The 22,892-nt window shown below is 42.3% G+C and overlaps 1 long non-coding RNA gene across 1 annotated transcript; it reads right to left on the reverse strand.

Annotated features, from left to right (window-relative positions):
* Nucleotides 1-20,448: 20,448 nt before the first annotated feature.
* On the reverse strand, nucleotides 20,449-21,116 carry LOC117817856. Its single transcript, XR_004632239.1, has 2 exons — nucleotides 20,829-21,116; nucleotides 20,449-20,720 (listed from the first exon to the last, which is right to left on the reverse strand). It is a non-coding gene; the product is annotated as an uncharacterized LOC117817856 (long non-coding RNA).
* Nucleotides 21,117-22,892: the final 1,776 nt, after the last annotated feature.

Genomic DNA, 22,892 nt, shown 5'->3' on the forward strand with positions numbered 1-22,892 from the left:
GGGTCCCCGTTGCTCCCGTACCTACGCCGAGGCCTACGCACGTAGCTGACGTGCACCTCCTCCAAAATGTAACTCCCCGTAGAGCCGACGCGGACCATAAGCCCTGTGATTGGTCTGCACAGCAGCTTTGTCTTTCCCGCATTTACAACACTTCCAGGATCCCGGACATCGGCCACACATCGGCCGTGTATTTCATCTCCTCCTCTCTATTCTTCATGTAATCATGTCTGTATGATAAACAGCAACATGTATCAGCTGTAGATTAACATAACATGCTCTGAATCTCTGTGGAAAACGAAACAGAGATCGTATAGCGGGGCCGGAAGCAGGCGACCGGCTATCAGAGAGACCACACTGCCCTCAAGTTTCGGCGGAGAATTGCTGCGCGACACGGACACACCCACACCCACGCACAAGTATGTGGGGCTCATGTCCGCGTCAGCCCCTGCTGCGTAGGGGAGACGCAGAAGTATAAATCAGCCTTTAGTCTGATCTCATCTTAATCCACCATGAGCAGAGCACTTTGCAGCATTTAGCAAGTTACAGTGGCAAGGACAAACTTCCTTTAACAGGCAGAAACCTCCAGCAGGACCAGACTCATGTTAGACACACATCTGCCTCGAATAGGAAGTGGAGAGAATGCGCCTGTGTGTGTGGCTGGCCGTCTGCTACGGCTGCTTTCTGATCATGTGCCTGTATTGTTTGAAGTGTCTTTCTCCTGTGCCGATGTTAAATCTGGTGCCCCTGTTTAGAGACGCCGGATTCTGAACTCTTCTACTGCCGGTCAGTTCTCTGTGGTTTTTGATCAGTTCTGTGTCCCCCCCTGCGTCTGTTAGCACAGAGGAGCTCAGCTCCTGGTTTTACTCCTCCTGTGGAACCATACTGGACTCTGTGGCTCCAAAAAAACTGTAAAGCCCAAGGCTAAACCTGAGCCCTGGTTTAACGAGGAGACTCGCTCAGCTAGACGGGAGTGCCGTACAGCTGAGTGAAGATGCAAGGTTTCTCTCCAAATTCTAAAGGACTGTTGGCGCTGCTACCAAAACACTGTTAAAGAGACCAAAAGAGAATATCTGTCAAACCTCATTGAGTCTAATCGACATAACCTGCGTGTGTTATGTAAAAGCATTGATGCTGTTCTTAATGCCCCACTGCCTGCCAGCTTGGAGGCATCTCCGGAATTGTGTAATAGTTTCCTGCAGTTCTTTATTGATAAGGTTGCTACTGCAAGGACTCTCATCTCTGCTCCTGCATTTGATTCCTCTGACCCTGTTCCTTGTTCTGCAGCTCTTCTCAAGTTTGAGCCTGTGTCTCTATTGTTCTTAGAGGATCTGGTTGGCCATATTAAGCCATCAGGTTCTCCCCGTGATGCTGTCACCCCCAGCCTATTTAAAGAGGTTTTCCCTAGTATAGGGCAGTCAGTTCTGGCTATTATCAACAGCAGACTATCTACTGGTGTTGTTCCCCTAAGTTTTAAACATGCAGTGGTGCAGCCTCTACTTGGACACCTGGCCTTGATCGCAGCGTGCTGGCCAATTTTAGGCCTATCTCCAAGCTCCCTTTTATCTCAAAAATCCTGGAGAAAGTTGTTCATGCTCAGTTAAAATTGTTTCTGGATGAGCACGGGGTCCTGGAGGTCTTTCAATCTGGCTTTAAAATTCTCCATAGCACTGAGTCATCTTAAGAGTTTTTAAGGATATCCTCCTTGCAAAGGACTCTGGTGACTATGTAATTATTGTTCTGTTGGACCTAACAGCAGCCTTTGATACTGTGGACCACAATACCCTAGCCCGGCTACGCCACCTAGTAAGTATTTGTGGTATTGCACTTGAGTGGTTCAAATCATATCTGGCTGACAGGAGTATAAGTGTAATCCTTGGAAATTCAGAGTCCAGCTCCACCCCACTGCTGTATGGGGTTCCACAGGGGTTTATTTTAGGCCCCCTGCTTTTCTCTTTGTATTTACTGCCCCTGGGCTTCATCCTGAGGAAGCATGGCATCTCCTTCCATTGTTATGCTGACGACAGTCAGATATATGTGCCGTTAAAAAAGAGTAATGCTTCCTCCCTCACACCACTTCTGGCATGTCTTGAGGACATCAAAGCCTGGATGGCTCTGAACTTTTTAAATTTCAAAGGTTTTTGGTCCCAGTGGCCCATGTGAACCTCCTGTTGACTTGGGCCCTTTGGCAGATTATTTGCGGCCAACAGTCTCAAATTGGGTTTTAAGATGGACAGTGATTTTAAATTGGATCGTCAAATTAGCTCTGTAGTGAAGTCCAGCTTTTTTCAGTTTAGGCAGCTGGCAAAGGTGAAGCCTTTTCTTGCACAGCAGCACTTTGAGACAGTAATCCATGCTTTTATTACTTCTCTGCTGGATTACTGTAATTCACTCTATATTGGAGTCAGTCAGTCCTCCCTCACACGTCTCCAATTGGTGGAAAATGAAGCCGCTGGCCTCTTAACTGGAGTTTGTAAGAGGGAGCACAGTACTCCGATCCTGGCCTCCCTCCACTGGCTACCTGTGCACTTTAGAGTCCATTTTAAGATTCTGTTATTTGTTTTTAAATCTTTAAATGGTCTGAGCTCCTTTACCCCTACCCTCCTGCTCGGTGCCTCAGGTCAGCTGATCTGCTGCTCCTAAAAACCCATTTTTATTCCTTGGCTTTCAACCCTGCATGAGACTCTGCTTCTGTTTTAGTGTTTGATGGTTTGTTTATGTTTATTGTTTTATTGTTTTTATTGTTTTATTATCCTGTGTTTTAATTGTTTTTATGCCTGCCTTGTTTGTCTATTGATGTACAGCACTCTGTTCTGGCTGTGGTCGTTTTAAAGTGCTTTATAAATAAAGTTGAGTTGAGTTGAGAATAAGATTAGCTGTTAGCTAAATAGAAGAGTCTTTAAAAGTGTGCCTTTAGACATTTTTTTAAAAGCAGAAACATTGTGATGGAAATCTGAAACCTTGGATGTTGAAAATTAAAGTCAATGTGGATGTGTAAAAAAACTGCAGTTCCTCAAGTGTCCACTTGAGGCTTCTTCCATATACACCCGTGTCACAATGTCCATATTTAAAGCAGAAATAATCAGCCTGGTTCCCAAACACACTTCACCTCAGTGTCTCATCTCTAAGCCCACACACAGCAGAGGGGTGAGCCTTCTTTATAACTCATACCTCTTCATCATTTGAGGCCAAGAGTCACACAAACATTTGCATAATGAGGGGCGTGACTAATGTGACTGGCAGGGTGGCGTGATGTCGCTGTTTGACAGGAGGCTTAAGGCCTGCCTGAGCTCCTCCTCTTTGCCTGTGGGGAGTCTGAGTCAGCATTTCCAATGTGGCAACTGCCGTCATGTGACTCCAGAACGCCTCTTCAGAAACCAACGGGTGGTGTCACTGAGACGACGTCAATGTTTTATTCAGTCTAATCCGCTGACCGAATATGAAGTGGGAGATATTCCGGAGCTGAGATGTCATTACAGCAAGGCTTGATCATCCATGTGGAGATGCTGGATCCAGGCCTGAGACACTTCACATGTCATATAATTGAACCCTGAGCCTAAGAAGAGACTATTTCACATTTATGCACATGTTTGGGCTCCAATCATCTTCCTTAGGTGCATTTGGACCAAGAACTCCGGGGTCTTGTAGCCCCCAGAACTAATTTCTCTGAACTAAAAGGTTCCTGTGCCCCCGTTGTTGTCTACGTTTCAACCTCAGGCTGTGGTCCCGGGTAGATTGTGCAAATCAGGCCAGTGACGTATGGAGAAAAAAAAGTAAATGCACTACACCACCAGACCAGTAGAGGGCAGTAAAACAAAGACACAACAGTTAGCCTGTTAGCATGAAGAGACTCAGCTGGTCTGTTTTAGATGGTGCTATATTTCATCACAGATGGATTCACTGAATCAACACGTGAGAGGAGATAAGCGCGAGTAGCAAAGACGTTTCAACACGGCTTTAAAATCCTTTTGAACTCAAAAAGCCGTGACAGAGATCGGCCGGTGTTTTGGTTTAAACAGCGACCCTGTTAACTGGAGACTTTCAGCCGGATGCATCCCTCATAAACGTCTTTAGACGATCATTAAATATCTGATGAGGATATTTTGAAATCTTAATAAAAACTAAACTAGTTTACATTCCCAGGAACTCCCTCTGTGTTTCAACAGCTGTGTAAACTCCACAAACACTGACACGTTCAGCTGAAGGTCTCCAGTTTACAGGGTCACTTTTAAAACCGTAACACCGGGAGAGACGCATTCACGGTGGGCTGAGGGAAGACTACTGTTACAAGCTGCTAAATCAAGAGAATCACAGCTTCTTCTTTTGAAAAGTACACACACATACAAAAAAGATAGAACAAATAAAAACGAATGAAAGAAAGAGAAATCAAGAGAATCACAGATGTGTGTGATGTTATTGTGGACGGCGGGCGGAATAAAAACACTGCGGTTAATCTACCAATCAGACACGTTCAGCATTGCAGGCCCTGCCCCCCAAAAGTCCTGGGACCTTTGAAAAGTACCACCTCCCTAGCAGGAGCTTTTCAGGGGGGAGATTATCTACCCCTGAACAAAATTTAGACCCTGGTCAAAAAACGCCTATTAGTTACTACTCCATTTGTTGTCAAATCACCAGACCAAGCCAGACTCTAGCAAGACGATCCCAAGTGTACTTGACTGATAAAGACTTTGTTTTATTGTTCATTAAGTATACCTTTCATGAGAGAAAATGTGACCTTGAATGGTATAACTTTGACCCAATCATACCTGTTAATACATCACATGCATACATTAACACATCCACATAATGCAGCTGATGCCGAGACAAAGGCTGAGCAGGGAAGTGTTTGTGACTGCTCTTCAGCCCATTCAAATCTGAATATGAAAGAAGTGTTAATCCAGTGGTATAATTCACGCATAGCAACAGAAAGAAGGTCAAGATATACAACACTTCTTTACAACTGTACATTCACGCTGCATTATTCTCCTTCTCCTGCAGCCCATTCAGCACACACACAGCTCTGTTGTTGACCTTGCTGTATTTAAACAAAAGATGAATAGAGCGTGGAAACAATGCTTTGTTGGGCACTTTTGTGCAAGCTGTTTCCTTTTAGCATATTGTGGCTCAGTGGAACGCCTTTTGTTTCTGCAGGCAAAGAGAAGCTCAGCATACATGCCAAACAAGCCTCTCTGCTGTGTCAATTCAGAAAATTTGATGAGTATCTTCTCTCCACTCACAGACGGAAACAAAGACACCAGTTCGAGCAGCCTCTGTGGCCCTGGGGTTTTGTCCGTTGAGTATTTTCACATTTTGAACGTCTTTGTCCGTTTCTGAGAGTCTACCATGGGCTCCTTTGTGTTTGCTGCACCCTAATGGTTCCTGCCCCCTGTTGGATACACAGCGTTCCAAAAAGCAAGCCCGAAATCCAATTAGGAACACTTGACTGGTGGAGCTAATTAGGGTTGGAGACATTGTCTCTCATGTATGGATCAAGTCTCATGGACCAGCGAGCTAACAGCCCGAGCTCTGGCCTCGACATCTGGACGCAACATGGGCTGATCCATTCCCCAACCATGGGAATGCTAATTACCTCCTTCAATTCATCCGAGCATGGACCCGGACCTGAATCCAGTCTCTTTTAACATCTTTCATGAACCCAGAACCTTTGAGGGTGCCATTCTGTTCCCTCTCCAAAAGTGAAAGGCCTGAAATTTCACGCTATAGAAGGCATGAAATGAGCTCTATTGTTCCTCTGAAGAGGCTTGGTCTGAGGTTTTTCTGGAGCATGGAACCTTTACATTTGTGCTTTTCAGGGTTGCGGTGTTCTCTGTGCGAAGAGCTCGTGAAGAAAGCGGGGCTAACCTTTGTACCTCTCACAAATGTAATTGGAGCCTGACAGAGAGGTGAGACTTTCAGAATTAGAGAGAGCCATGGGATTTTTTGGACTTATTTCTGCCCTGCTCTTGCTCTGCAAAGCTTGTGGTGATCAAGTCATGAAAAAACCAGGAGCAGATGCATAATTCCTCAGCGTGTTACCAATGCAGGCATGCATTTTCATGTGGAGAGGCTAAGTTTGAGAGAGGCAGAGAGTGAAACAAAGGCAGACCCTCTCTCCTACTCTTTCTCTTAACTCCCATCTCTCCCAGGAGTTTCAGACAGCAACTACAAGCGAGCCTTAGAGAAGTGTGGTCCAGTCAAGCAGCATAAGAGGATTGGGGCTCAGATACCACTTGATTAGGCTGCAGTGAATGGAGCTATGTGCTCAGTCCCAACAGGATTTCCATGGCACTTGACTGGGGACATATGAGCTTTAACCCGAGACGAAACATCCTGCAATCTGCTGCTTTTCTCTTCATGTGCATGTGTTCAACACAGGGAATAAGATCACCCACACGGCTTTAAAGCCTCTCACAGAAAGCAGAGTGTGCACCATTCCTGGTGCTTAAAAGAGTTGCATCCTTGGTAAGTGCCATGGAGCTTAAACTAACCTAATTACTGTATGATAGTGCCGAGTTAGGAGCCACTCTAATTAATGTAAGCTTAGAAACACAATGGTTGCATGGTATCTGAATTTCAGAGCAATTCTCCAGCCACTTGAGGAAACAGCAAACATTACAGCAGCAGTCATGGTTAATTTTGCACTTACAAATGCACCTCACTGCTCTATAGAAGTGTTTAAAAGTTAAAGCTGACCTTGGTTCTGCTCCGGCTTCTCTAAATATGTGCCCTTGATTCGCCGGGTCCCCACAGGCAGTCAGAGTTGTAGAGCTGCAGGGTTTTGTTGCACTGTTTTGAAAGGCTGCTGAAGTTTGACAGCTCCGCCTGCTAAAAGCAGAGTAAATCTTTCAGTCACGACTATGTAAAACACTGGCTGAAAGAGATGGAGTGGAAACTTGTGATGGAGTGGAAACACACAATGTACTTTAGATGGAGTTTGAAGTGGAGTAGTTCTCCATGAAATTATCTGGGTTAATCTGCCTAACAGCGACTCTGAAGCTCACAAATTACCATCTTCTATCCTGAGTGTTAAATCTTTTGACAAACAGAATTTAAAAACTATTAATACTGTCACTTTGGGGACATGTTGGCAATATTTATCCTTCAGTGCCAGTGGCTTCTGAATTCTTGTTGTCCCTGTTTGGCTGCCAGTAAAGACTGAAAGACGTCACTGTCCCAAAATGTGAATTCAACATTCATCCTCATAATAAACCAAAACTGTACAAACAGTGTCCGACTCACTAAACATCTTCTAATTAAAAAAATATGTATAATGTGTCGACAGTCATGCGTAGTTAGAGACATGACTCAGATATGAATTACTCAGTTACTAACTGCAGATACAAACACGTTGTTAAAATCATTGATTAAAGATGATTTGATTGATTTAAATGATTTCTGTTTACAGTTTTTTTAAAAAGTCCCAGTGATTCCTCGTCAGTGATCGTTCCATGGTGATGGTTTCTTCTCTGCCTGTTGTGGTGGATTGAACATGAAGCTGTCCTCATTCAGCTCTCCTTCTTCTCTGAGCTCTGTGGTTCACACACCTTTAAAAAGAAACTAATGTCACAACTTTGAACCCTGCTGCTATCATCACCACCACTCATGGTTTAACTTTCTTTGGAGAGATCACTAACCTAAAGTTTCTCTCACCTGATCCACTCCTTCATCAGATTGATGGACAGGATCCAATATATAAACGTCTGTAGCCTGCTGATTTAGCATGCTAACAAAAGCTAAAGGTTTAGCCACATTGTTTTGATCCTGACAGTTTTACCTCACCTTACGGTCTATGGTGTCAACAAGCAGGTGCTAATTGTGTCTGAACAAGGGATGTCAATTTCAAGTATTTTCCTTCATTGATCTTTGGAAATGTTAACGATCAATTATCGATTAATAAATAAGTAAAAGTTTTCCAAGTCAAAAATAATACCAAATGTGTTTTTCCCCCTAAATCAAATGTTCCTTCACGACACATTGTATATTACTGACAGTATTAAACAGCTACAGATCATATTGAGGTGTTCAAAATGTTAACACACTGAATATCAATGTGAGGAGCAGGCTTATAAATAATCTCTTTGGACGCATGGTCATAGAGTGAAGACTCAGACTACAACATGTGGATTTACTGCAACAGGACAACTGAACAGAATCATAGTTTGGACTCACATTTTCCAGTTTTCTCCTTATTGAGAATAATAAGCATGTGAATGTGGTCAGGTGTCATCGGGAGCGCAACCGGGTCAGAATCAGTTTGGCGGCAGAGACAAAAAGCGCTCGTGGAGACCTGTCACTCAGCTGCAGCCCCCAGCTGAGCGTCTCTGCTGTGTGCAACACCTTCAGTCAGCTGATTCTGAACCATGCTTTAAACTTAAAACACCTCCATTCAGTGAGGGACGAGAGAGCAGCAAGAGACTTCATGATGTTGAACAAGTGGAGTATAAAGCAGATAGCGCCTTCTACTCTTTAAAAATAATATCCAGATACAAATTTTGTTGAATTGATTTTAATCCACCCTTATTTGTATTATTTTTTTACTGTCTTGAGACAGATCTATGATGTGTGATCAGTTTTGGTGTTGCTCATGTTAGTGAAAGTTGATAACCATTGTCAAGTGGTTTGGACCAATAAGATCAAGCATGTTACACAGCCAGAAGATCAGTGAGAGAGCAGGGTGACAACTCTAAACTGTTGGCTGAGTATATGTCTAAAGGTTCTGACTCTAACACCCAGACATACAGACAGGGAAAATCTGCTTCATAAAGACTGTGTGGGTGAGATGGTTTTAAAATCCCTTTAAAATAAAAAATGTAAGGGTAAAGAATCACTGAACAAACAAACACAGAGTGAATTACTCTCTTGATATTCTCTGGATCTGTCCTGATTCGTTCATTTAACTCTTTTAAATGTTCACAACAGCTGGCTTCAAGTACATCTGTAATGCTAGAGCATATGCCACGCTTAATGACTGCCGGGTGATTTAAATCTTACTTTAGGGGCTGTGAAACACAGGGCCAGTAACTCTGGATACCTCTCGGTCCCTCCTGGAATGTAAACGCTCATTTACTGTCTGCAGAGTGAACTACGCACATCAGGTCACATGTTGCAAATTGAGCCGAAGTGTAGCCCTCGTCACGACGACACAGACACAGGTTAGTTCTTTAAAAGGGGGGACGTTAATTCTGGAGCGGTCTTGTGGAGTATCAAGACGCCGTGAGAACTGCTGTCAGTAGAATCAAAGTACAAATTATCATCACATTGTGCATTATACATATCAGAATGAAGTAAATACAAACATATCCATAGTACAATAATAAATAAAGTGCTTTTTCATAATCTTAAATAAGATACCTTGTTGGCCGCTTGCCGTGAGAAGAGGTTCTTGATTCCTTACAATGTCTTTCACAGTTTTCTTCAACTCTTCATGTGCAGGACTGCAAAGCATAGGAGTTAACGAACATCTGCCTTTGCATGCAGTTCATCCCTTAACTCTGTCATAGCAGAACCAAAAACCTGTAACTTTGGTTCTACTTTAAAGGTGACATATCATGCAAAATGGACTTTTTAATGGTTCTTTACCTGAAATATGTTTCCCTGGCATGTCTACAAACCCCCCGAGAATGAAAAAAATCCATTCTGCCCCTGTTCTGATTTCTCCACCTTTCTGTAAATGTGTGTGAAACGAGCCGTTTCAGACTTCAGTGTTTTTGTTACGTCACAACAATATCCGGTCTGTCATGGAGTCAGAGCTCGGAGCTTGTTCAGCCCATAGACTGTATAAAATACAACTCAACCCCTCCTCCATTTTTCATTCCCTGCACACATGTGTGCTAACAAGGAGCTTAGGAGGGAGGCATGCTAGTTGTAGGCTGTCTTAATAAACACAAAGGTCGGTTTTACTCCCCACGTCTGCAGATTTGAAGATCTAGTGGATGATTTTTATTTATCATGGATAAGTGCTAGCGCTAATTAGCATAGCCACATAGCTACATGTTCATAGCTGTAGCTGTAGCTGTAGCTGTGTACCAAGACACACGTCGACATACTGACAAATAAAACAACAAGAAACACTAAATCTGTGACCAATCCTTCAGAAAAGGTCCCGCTGCCTTTCTGGCAGAGGTCGGTTTTACTCCCCACGTCTGCAGATTTGAAGATCTAGTGGATGATTTTTATTTATCATGGATAAGTGCTAGCGCTAGTTAGCATAGCCACATAGCTACATGTTCGTAGCTGTGTACCAAGACACACGTCTACATACTGATAAATAAAACAACAAGAAAAACTAAATCTGTGACCAATCCTTCAGAAAGGTCCTGCTACAGGCGCCTCTCCGTCAGGATCAGATTCAGATCCACTTCCTGAGGGGGCGTGGTCAGAGGGAAAACAGAGTGTTCTGAGGACTGCTGAAGAAAAGGACTTTTCAGGCATGCCAAAATCTGATTTCAAAGTGTTTTTTTGAGCATAAACTTTAAAGACATGTTTTGGGGACCTCTTAGACCAATATATATTGATGAAAAAAGCGTGATATGTCACCTTTAAAACATAATTATTTATTGCCTTTTAACCTTTTAACTCTTCTTACATTAACTCTTATTGATTTATCAATTTCATTTATTTATTAATTCAAAACTGCCCTGTGATAGGTTGGCGACCTGTCCGGGGTGTACCCTGCCTTCCGCCAGAAGCCAGCTGGGATAGGCTCCAGCCCCCCTCGACCCCTAACGGGATAAGCGGTCAAGACAATGGATTGGATGGATGGATGAATGGATTAATTCAAAACTCAAAATGATTTATAACTTTACAAATATGGAACAAATTAAAGTAACAGCACTTACATGTAGAGTTCATTTTAGCAGAGTTGACAAGAGTTGACACTTGTGTTTTATATTTGGCTGTTTAAATGCAGGAATGATTCAGTAACAGTGTCTGAAGTTTACATCAGGGTTGAATCAATATAATAAAGATTTGTCCTCCAAACAAGAATTTGACATTTAAAGCTGCTAGAATGATCTTTCAGTATGTAGCATGCAGCCTTGTTTGGAGCTCTGGTAATCAGTTGTATAATGCTTCACAGTCTGGATAAGTGTCTGATAGATCCCATCCAGTATGTCTTTGGAAGAGTAGAGTAAAAGAAGACTGATGAGCTGATCATGGATGTAAAGTGGATCTCTAAACTATCACTCTGTAAGTTGTTGTAGTCACGGCCCCTCTGGTTGGTTTAAGAAATACAAATCTGAGACAGGATGAATTAAAAGGGCAGATTTCTTGATTGTCTCCATCTCTGATCAGATCAAATCAGGGTTGAGTTGAATCATTAAAATCAGAGTTATCTTCACCTCTTAAAGATGAAACAGGCCCTCTTCTCTTAACTTCTCATGTGTGATGAAAATCTCCTCTGTAAGCCTCACGTCGGATTGAATAGAAGAAATAAATCTGTCACTTTCAGTATTACCCTTCCGTCTTTAAGTGGAAGAAAATCTCCAGTCTTTGTGTCGCTGAGTGAACACTCATTTGTTCCACAGCTGCTCTCTTCAGTTAATGAGTCGACCTCTCACCTCTCTGCAATTAACTATTCCAGGTACACGTCTCCCAGCTGCTGTGAAGGAGCATTTTAAGAGTCTTGATTTCCAGCATGCTAATGTAACAATCCTATTATGAGGAGGAAATGAATCTGACCCAGTTTGATAAAGACTAACTTTACATCGGTTTTATTCCCCATGGATAAGAGAGTTTAACACATCGAGGCCCCTGAGCTTAAGTTCCAGGAACCATCATTCAACAAAGCTGAAAAAGAGGGGTAAGAATATTTTGTCTTACAGCGGTTTGATATTTTTTATAAGCCTTTAAATCTCTTTGATTCTTCCTTTTCCTACATGTTACCAGCAGCTACCTTTAAAATAGAATGAAACCTTTCATGCAGTGTAGCTATCAGCCATTTACTACAACATGCTAGCTCCAAGTGTACACCAACATGTAGCTTTTAAAACATTCCCAATATCCCTGTTTTCTCCCAGTCCTCAGTCAAACAGCTTATTTTAGTCCTGACAGAACTTCACTGAGGTGACGTTTACTGTAACAGTCAGAATCTTATTGCTGCAATACGGCTGCAATACCAGTTCAGTTTTGGTCTCCTTATACTGAGAAGTTACTACTCTCTAAGACTACAGTTATGTTTCGCACGAAAGAGGACGCTCATGTAGTGACAAGTTGGTGTAAGCTGTGCCTATTTTCTATTTGTCATGTATGACCATAGACTGTATAAATAATGGACGTAATACCCGTGACGTCACCCAACTGTTTGGAAGCAGATCATCGTTGGCAGCCATATTGGAAATGCTAAACTCAACCAAACTTCTGTCGGGCTAGTGTGACGTAAAGAGGCGGGCTTTACGCCTCATAGCTAACAGCTACAGTGTTCCCGCCTGTCAATCAAGTCAGCTGTGCCTCTCTTTGGAAAACTTGTAGTCTTTTTTTTTTTTTTTTTAAATACTCTTTTTTTATTGATTTTTCAATTTTATAAACACAAACAATGTAACAAAATAAAACAAAACACATAGAAAACATAAAAAGTCCCACCCCAAACTAACAAAGAGCGCTGCGCTGTACATATGGATTGGTTCTCTTCCTATCTCTCTGACAGGAGTTTTTCTGTGTCACTTGGTCCATACATGTCTGAAACTGCTGCTCTCTCCTGTGGTGTCCCTCAGGGTTCTGTATTGGGCCCTGTATTATTTGCCTTGTATTTGCTGCCCTTGAGTCACATTATCAGTAAATTCAAAGGTATTTCTTATCATTGTTACGCTGATGACATCCAGCTGTATGTGTCTTTTAGGCCTGATGACACAGACAAGCTGATAGTTTTGCTTGATTGTCTGACTGCCATTAAGGACTGGATGTCTGACAACTTCCTGCAGCTAAACGCTGACAAGACAGAGGTCCTTATTGTTGGTTCCGATACTATAGCTTCCAGGGTTGCTCAGTGTATTGGTTCCCTCTCCTCTGCTGTCCAGTCTAAACTCAGAAATCTTGGCGTTATATTCGATCAGTCCATGTACTTTGATCACCACATAAAACAGTTGTCCCGGTTATGCTTCTTCCATTTACGAAACATTGCCAAACTCAGGTCTGTTGTGTCACATCCCGAACTGGAAATGATCATACACGCTTTTGTTTCATCCCGACTGGACTATTGTAATTCACTTTTCACCTGCCTCAGTAAATCGTCCCTCCATCGTCTTCAATTAGTCCAGAACGCTGCTGCAAGGCTGTTGACCAAGTCCAGCCGGACAACCCACATCACTCAGATTCTAGCTTCCCTACATTGGCTTCCAGTTAAATTTAGGATTCATTTTAAAGTCCTCGTTTTCGTGTATAGAGCTCTGCATGGTCAGGCTCCTGAATACATCGTCGACCTGCTCCACCCCTACCTTACCAGTAGGCCACTCAGGTCTTCTGACCAGGGCTTGCTGGTTGTCCCTCGAGCGCGCTTAAGAACAAAAGGTGACCGTGCTTTTGAAGTTGTGGCACCGACATTGTGGAACGCTCTTCCTGTAAATGTCCGTTCTGCTATATCTGTTGTCGCCTTTAAAAAACTTGTGAAGACACATTTATTTAAACAGGCCTTGGACTCACTGTGTTCAGACTAATGTTCTATTTATGCTATTGTCTGTTTCTTTTAATGTGTTGGATATTTTCCTGTGAAGCACTTTGTGATTTTATTCTGTGAAAGGTGCTATACTAAATAAAATTTACTTACTTACTTACTTACTTACATATACACAAGAGAAATAAGTAAATGAAAAGACGACAGGAGACAGGTAAACATAGAGCACATATAAGAAATAAATGAAAGGGCAAACATTCCTCATCCTCCAGGCACATATGATAGGTTATGTCTTCAGCAAGAAGGAGTGCAGTGGTTTCCAGATCCTCCAGAACTTGTCTGGTTTTTGATTAAGGTCATGAGTCAACTTCTCCAGAGGAATAAGAGCAGAGTGTCCGAGTCCAAGGAATTGTCTGGAGCGTGGTTAAATAGACAGAAAGAGGGAGTCAGCAAAAACTGTTTACCAATCACCTTCTGGATCACAGAGTGAACTTCCCTCCAGAAAGTTTGAATGCGGTCACAAGACCAAAACAAATGGATAACTGTACCTTTATGTATATTACATTTAGAACAAAGATTTGAAGTGTCAGGGAACATTCTCTGGAGGCGAACTGGTGTGTAATAGGTTCGGTGAAAAAATGTAAAGTTCTGTTCATGAATAGAGATTGAGGTACATTTAGGAAAAAATTGCTACAAATTTTGTCCCAGTCCACATGATTAAATGTCACCTCCAGGTCGCGCTCCCATAACGACTTCAGAGGGTCATAGCCTGAAGAATCAGAGTAAAGTAGTGAAGTATATATCTTGGAAATCAGTCCTTTAAGAGATTTTGCCAGAGTTACAATGTTTTCCAGCTCTGACAGTCTCATGCGGATCTTGCCTGTCCTCAAGAGGGAAAACTTGTAGTCTTAATATCTACTAAATTGCAGCGTTATGGATAAATCCACCCCGTACAGTGTGTGCCGATCGAGAAATGAGCTATCCAGACTACGCTCATTTTTTGAACCAGGCTGTAAACATGTTTATTTCTGCTGTAAAGATCGTCTTCTTTGAATGGGTGTGTATGTGGTTTCCTATACTTCCAGAACCTTCCTCTAGTGGACACTCGAGGAACTGCAGTTTTTAACACGCCCGCATTGGCTTCAACTCTCGCAGCTGGAGGTTGACACTTGTGTATGATATATGAATACAGCTCCGTGGAGACCTGGCGAGATTATAAGGTTGACTGTTGTCTTGAAGCTTTCTGATGCGACTTGTTATCTTGGGTCGCTTGCTAACTCATTAGAGATCATCAGGCAGGGAGTTCCAACACTTATAAGAGGCCCGAAAAGCAAAAGCCCAATCATCAGCCCGAGTTTCAGGAACATAAAGAAGGTTTCTTCCTGAGGATCTCAGACAGCTACCTGGACAGCGGGCAGCTAGCATTCTGATGTCATCCATTTTCGTTCCATTTCTTATGATACGTCATCCATTTTTGAGGTGAACAGCGAATCATGTTACAAGAAGACCAGATGGAGACAGCAAATCGCGGTGAGCCGGAGCGGTGGGACAAAGCTCCAACGGCAGTAACCTTGATTGGCCGAAGCTGGACTATGGGTACCTTCACTGCACCCCTTGCCACAAGTCCCATCTACCACACAGTCTGTTTCCACAACAGATACATCACAAAACAAAGTGCAGAGTAGCACCTGTATAAAGTGTGGCCAGTACAGGACTGCTGAAACAGGGCACAGCCAGGACAAAGGGACCATTTACTGCCCTTCAACAGAGACACTCTCACAAGATGAATGGCTTGAGGCCATCAAAAATAAGTCGTTTTGGCTCTTATTTATTATTCCTCTAGCCAAAATCACCAATTAGGGAACTGTATCATTGTAGATATAACTTATAAGGTTCAGTGTTCAATTACGTGTTGAATTATTTTGATCATGTTTCTGCATTTCTTATTGTTTTGCATCAATATATTTGTGTTTTTATGACATATTCTTATTTTTGACACAATTTCCATACCTCTTTTGACAATTTAATATCATGGCCTGCATTGCTTATTTTGCATATATTCTTGGGATATGAAGCAGTTCCAAGATACAATGTAGGTACTGGCAAGCCATATGCTTTGCAGTGGTCTATGGGGTAAGCTGCCCTTTTTTATTTCAGTTGGCTGACGTGCAGCTCAAGGTTTGTGTCTGTTGTACTGCAGTTTACTACCTCTTTGGTTATGGTATATTGTGTTTTTCTTGTATTGAACTCATTCTAAAATTCTAAAAGTCTAAAGAAGATGCCTCTTGGAATTATTTGACTAACAGCCCTAAACAATTGTAAAAAAAAAATGGTATCAATACTAATGTTTATGCTTATTTTTGGTACTTTTCAATTAATATACACAGCTAGTAGGGGTGCAACAATACATGTATCTGTATTGAACCTTTCAATACAGTGGTCTCGGTTCGGTACGCCCTATGAATTGAACAATATGCAATTTTATATTCATTTTATCAACTTCTGACGAGGCGCTCTGTGCTGGAAGTTCAGGGGATCTGCGATTGACTACTCTGGGCTGCATTGTCGAGCGCAGATCCACTGAACTGTGCGCGCCTCTCACAATTATTCAGTCCAAGCTCCTGAGAAGACTGAGTCTTATCCTGTCTTGGTGTTGGGTCTCTGTTCATTATTTAACATAGAGCGTCTTGAGATACCATTTGTTGTGATTTGGCGCTCTACAAATAAAGATTGATTGAAGTTAGGCCATGTGACAGTTAAAACATGTCTGTAACCAGTCTGGAGTTCAGGCGTGAAAGGATGTTTTGAAGGACTTTGAATTTCTCTAACCTGCAACATCGACTGACGGTTTCATGCTTTTAAAACTCTGGGAGCTCCTGCATCTGACGTTGAGTCAGGGTTACAAGAAAACAACTGAAACCAAGCTGTAAACACGGGGAACATCAGTCCATTAAATGTAAAGCTGCTCATCTTCTTTTGTACGTGTGCACTTAAAGGTTCAGACACATTTAGAGCACAGTGAAATGAATGCCCTCAGATCAGTGAAGAGCCTTTTGGCTAACAGGTTGTGTGAAGCTGAGTCCCTCGGGTCTGAAGGGGGTGGAGCTGATGTGCAGATGATAATAGATGGCTCATATCTGAGGTGCACTGATTTCAAAAGAAAGAGATTTGTTGACTAGATGTTAGATGTTGTGTTGAGGATCACAGACGTCTGAAACATTTGGCTCCTATAGCACGTAAATATGTACCTTTAATATTTCAGAGGGTGTTTGAGCCTTAAACCAAAGATCCATCTGTCAGCAGAGCACTGTCACTTAACATTTTCACACACAGCAGAGCAGCCTGTATGCTACAAAGACAGATGTACAGTGCAGAAATATATGCACACACACACACACACACACACACACACACACACACACACACACTCTGACATATACAACTGAAGACATTTGCCTACACACACCAGGCTTGAGCTGCCAAGACCTTTCAGATCTCCCATCAACCCCTCAATCCCGCCCTCGTGTGTTTGTGTTTGTGTGTGTGTGTGTGTGTGTGTGTGTGTGTGCGTGTGTGTGTGAGTGTGATAGGTACAGTCTGTGTGTCAAGGCAGCCACAAAGTGCTCTGGCATCCCCCGGGTGTTTTCAGCAGCCTTTCTGACCCCTCCTTCCTCCCCCACTACAACCCCCACCCCCTCACCTGTGGACAGATGCATCACATCCCATCATGTCTGCAGAGCCACACTCTGCTCTCTCATGCCAGGCTCTCACTGACAGCCGTGTGTTGATGTCTCAGACCACCCTGGTTACATTATCAGGCCCCTCTCCTTTGGACTCATCTACCAGTCAGAGTCCATGAGGCAGACACCCTCTCTCCAACCCAAACTCGGTCTCAGCAGATGTGTGTCTAACATGAGTCTGGACCTGCTGGAGGTTTCTGCCTGTTAAAGGAAGTTTGTCCTTGCCACTATAACTTGCTAAATGCTGCAAAGTGCTCTGCTCATGGTGGATTAAGATGAGATCAGACTGATTCCTGTCTGTAAGATTGGACTGGATCTGATCCTGTCTTGATGTTGGGTCTTTCTTAATAATAGAACATAGAGTACGGTCTAGACCTGCTCTGTTTGGAAAGAGTCTGGGGATACATTTGGACAGACAGGGATGTAAACAACTCTCTCTGTCAGATATCAGGTCACATAACCTGAATACACACAGAAGAATACCTGTAATCTCTCTGACAGCATTTCAACTCCTACATGCAGAGCTGTGGTTCTCTGATTACCTGCTGCAGGCCGTCATTTATAAAATGTCTGTTTGTATGAGTCTGAAACTTCCTGTAGAAAACATCTTGTTCAAGCAGTGATGGTCCATGAGATCTCAGAATGCTGTAGTACGACCCGTACTGAACTGAAGAAGGTTCTTTGTCCTGCAATGTAAACTCTGAGACCCCAGGATGGTGGTCTGCCCTTCAGAAGGACACAAAGGAAGCAGATGTGCTTATGAAACCCAGCGGTAGAACCACTCGACAGCTCAGAGTACAAAGGCTTCAAGCATACATACAGACTAGGAGCACAGAGGTGAACCTAAGAGTACTGCAACACGCTCACCCAGAAAAACAAACAAGTGTTTACTCAGAGCAGCTGGATAAATACACAGCAGAGTGAAAAAAACACCCAGGGACTCCTGTACTCTATCAGCTGCTACATCACTACACCTGGAGGTCAACAGTCTACTCCACCACACACACAGTCAGGGTCAGCTTGCAGAGGGAGAGATACATCAGGCTTTAATTTGTATAAATTCTACTTAATTTTTTTACAGTATATTATCTGCACATCATTTTTGGGGTGGGGGACACTTTTTGTAGAGAGTGGGGGAAGATGTGTGGCAAATATTCGTGACTGTAAGGCAAACCAGGGACCACAGGGAGAAGGACCAAGCCTCTATAGATGCTTTTCGACCAGAGGAACTTTGCCGCAGAACTACGTACATTTCGCCCGGTGGACCCAGGGTCTAAATTTAGTTCAGGGGTAGATAATCTCCCCCCTGAAAAGCCCCTGCTAGGGGGGTAGTACTTATCAAAGGTCCAGGGACTTTCGGTGGGCAGGGCCTGCAATGCTGAACGTGTCTGATTGGTAGATTAACCTCAGTGTTTTTATTCCTCCCGCCGTCCACAATAACATCACACACATCTGTGATTCTCTTGATTTCTCTTTCTTTCATTAGTTTTTATTTGTTCTATCTTTTTTGTATGTGTGTGTACTTTTCAAAAGAAGAAGCTGTGATTCTCTTGATTTAGCAGCTTGTAACAGTAGTCTTCTCTCAGCCCACCGTGAATGTGTCTCTCCCGGTGTTCCGGTTTTAAAAGTGACCCTGTAAACTGGAGACCTCCAGCTGAACGTGTCAGTGTTTGTGGAGTTTACACAGCTGTTGAAACACAGAGGGAGTTCCTGGTAATGCAAACTAGTTTAGTTTTTATTAAGATTTCAAAATATCCTCATCAGATATTTAATGATCGTCTAAAGACGTTTATGAGGGATGCATCCGGCTGAGAGTCTCCAGTTAACAGGGTAGCTGTTTAAACCAAAACACCGGCCGATCTCTGCCACAGCTTTTTGAGTTCAAAAGGATTTTAAATCCGTGTTGAAACGTCTTTGCTACTCGCGCTTACCTCCTCTCCTGGGACCTCAGCCCACGGTCGAAACGCAGACAACAATAAGGGCACAGGAACCTTTTAGTTCTGCGAGCTATAAGACCCAGGAACTCTTGGCACCTTATGGAGCCTGCGCTTTAACCACCAGATCAACCAGCACCTCTCTGAAGAGACTTTGCATATCCACCCATTCACTATACATTATCCCGTCTATTACCCAGGTACCAACCAAAGACACAAACCAGTTAACACCAGGGATGTAGTGCTCCTTTTATTAGTGCTTCAGTGCACCTATGACGCTTGTTCTGCCCTGCAAGCAGTTCATGCTGCTGGGTTGGCTCCGCCCACCGATCGACAGAATATTGCAGCTGAGAGTTAGGGAGCAGGATCAGTTGATCTCAGTATTGCTGGACAATCAGTTGCAATCCTTTGAAGTAGCCCATCGCAAGCATTGCCTTTTTACTCCTTTGTCTGCCAACATGCTCATCAAGAGTCCGAATTAAAACAGGAGCTAGAACGCTACATCCTGACTCTCGTGTTGTATATTCAGGGAGTTTGGCTGGCTGTCTAATTTTGGTTAAGCTACACCATTAGGAGGACAGTACAACGCTTATGCACATGGTTCACACGTGGCTCAGAAAGAATGCTGCTGCCCCGACTTTATAAACAGGATCAAAATCTTGTTTAATCATATTGAGTCTCTTCATGATGATCTGACAATATGAATACGAGAACATAATCGTTCATGGTCCACCTGATGAAACACTTCAAAAGCTGACAGATGCGTGTACACATGGATTATTTTAGTTTTTTTAATTCTTTCTGACTCCTGTAATGTCTCTTTTCTGGTTGTTAAATTGTGCCGGCCAAAAACGGCTCAATTACGGCTTTAACATTCAAGACTCTGTATGAATCTAGGTCCAATTACTCTGCGAGCGTTCGGCTTTCAATCAGCCTGAATGCGTAACCCTGAGTGTGCTTAATTGTTAAATGTAAAATCATTAGTTCACATGTGTATTTCTAGTGTAAAATTTGCAATATAAACCAACTTTTTGACCGCTTTAGTTTTCTGGCCCATACAAATGCACAGCCCTGAAGTATTTCTGTGTTGGAGTTTTACACTCTAACACTACAATAATCTAAAATCAACAAGGTTAAATTAAATCACAATTAAGCCAATGACATTGAATTCAAGTTTAAATCCAACTTTTTATTTTTCTTGAGAAGCAGAATCTCAAACACAACAAACATGAAGCCACCAAATCAACAGAGACAGTGTTTTTCATGAAGAAAAATACACTTTGCACTTGTAAACACAGTTCCAAATGAGGCACTGCCTATGAACATGTCTGATTCCTGTTCCCCCACCGTCTCGATCAGAGGCCAGCTGCAGCCCCCTGGTGATGAGCCGGTCTATTTCCAGATCAGTCGCATCTCTGGTCAGGGCATTCCTACGAACTGCGTCTAAGAAAAACACAAGACAGAGGACATCACCATATGATGTTACTTAGCAACCACCAAAACGTCATTTAGTTGTCACCCACATTGCAGTTATAAAGCACTAACACTCACCCAAAACCACGTCTTTCAAAATGAGGCCTTTGAATGCAGGCTTTTGGTTTGCCCCACTCCAGTTCACTCATTTTGCCAGCGAGGTCTTCATAGCTCCCTTAAGGACCCGCCCCACAGTGTCTTTGAGAGACAGGCCTCAGACCATGGCAAGTAGTACAGTCTGAAAAAAAAACACATGTACCTCATTAGCTATTTAAGGCACACAGCAAGGGGTTGTTATGGCTATTCCCAAGGGTGTGGGGTCTGGCTAAAGCCATGGTTGACAGTCCAAGTGGGAAGTCTTGGGATATTCCAAGTTTAGTTTAGTTTATTCATTTCTAATCGTGTGTACATGCTTTAAAAAAAAAAACAGACATAAGACTGATAAAAGAAATAATGATTTCCACTTAACCTTTAACCCCTTGCTGCCTGAATTATTTTATGATTGAATACAAAAAAAATATTATTTGTGTTTTTGCCATCAAGCAGATGCTAAATTAAGTTGAGATTGTTAATTTGAATATACCACATACAATAGATACTTTTTTAGGTTTGATGCAAATTAGGGACATTAGGCATAAAATTAGCAATATTAGGCATAATTAGACATGATTGTAATTAACAAATTCTTCAGTTTCAGGTATGTAGATTGATTTATTGATGCTGCTATGGAAGTCTTCATCGCTATTGTCACTGTCAGTGAGACAGCTGTCATCACTTTGGACTGGTGGAACCCTGGTTTCAAGTCCACCAGCTTGCGTCCCATAGAAAGTTGATGCATCCATTTAGTTCTGCTAAAACAAAAAGGGCGTAAATTGTATTTATATCCTAGCATGCTATTTTTATTCTGTTTAGCACATATTTCAATGTTGCACATTTACTAGAGTTGTACATATTCCATATTTCTATTTCTGCATAGTTCCTTTACTTATTTTTTTATCTAGTTTATACCTTTTATACTGATACTTGTACTTTGCATTCATTGTGGACCATCAAAACATTTCATTGTAAGGGAAAAATGTACTTACTTTGCACATGACAAAAAACACTTTGAATCTTGAATCTTACAATGATCATGCCCTAAATCTATCAGAACATTTGAAATATATGCACAGGAATTCAAATTGATATGATGTTGCACCCAAATGCAATATCATTCATTATAGGACATAACCACCCAATGTCGCGAAAACGCATCAAAGCTAACTCTGCAAATAACGTCCACACTTTTTGTCAAATGTATTTTTTTCCTCATATATCAGCAGTAGAAGCATCCAATAAATTGCATGTATTTTTATTTTAGCAAAATATCTGGAAATGTTCCCCAATTGAGCCGCCAAATTCATGCGCACTGCCAAGCTAACACTTCCACCCTCGTCCAAGGGGTGTAGTTTTTACTCTGACTACTAGATGGCGGCAAAGTGCCTCAAATTTGTTCCTCAGTATGTGTTGGGTGTGCATCAACAGGCATTAGTGGGATACATACACCATCGAGATGGGGTTTGTGCCTCTTTGAAAGGAACCGGATCTTGAGGAGCCATTCCTTTCAAAGAGCCCTTCAATCAATCAATCAATCAATCAATCAATCAATCAATCTTTATTTGTATAGCGCCAAATCACAACAAACGTTATCTTAAGACTCTTTGACAAACAGAGCAGGTCGAGACCACTCTGTCAAATTATGAACAGAGACCCAACACCAAGACAGGATAAGACTCAGTCTGACCCCACCTTAATCCACCATGAGCATTGCACCTCACAGTATTTAGCTGGTTGCAGTGTTCAAAAGACTGGCTCTGTGGTTCATTGTTATATTTGTTTATTTTTTAGAAGTCAACAAGGGGTAACTGTTTTTTATCAAGGAAACAATCACTGGTACCAGTTATAAGATATGATTTGGAACAGAATCATTAAAACGTACATATCCCACCAATATATACTCTGGGAATTATTCTGAAATATTGATTATCATTTCATTTGGCATTGTAAACATTCAATAAGATGGTACCATATCCCCATGCTTCCACAGTGAGATCCCTATTTTGAATGTTACCTCACCTAAAAACTTGGTGGCAAAACAACTTT

The sequence above is a fragment of the Notolabrus celidotus genome, chromosome 8, assembly GCF_009762535.1.
Source record: "Notolabrus celidotus isolate fNotCel1 chromosome 8, fNotCel1.pri, whole genome shotgun sequence".
NCBI lineage: Eukaryota > Metazoa > Chordata > Actinopteri > Labriformes > Labridae > Notolabrus > Notolabrus celidotus.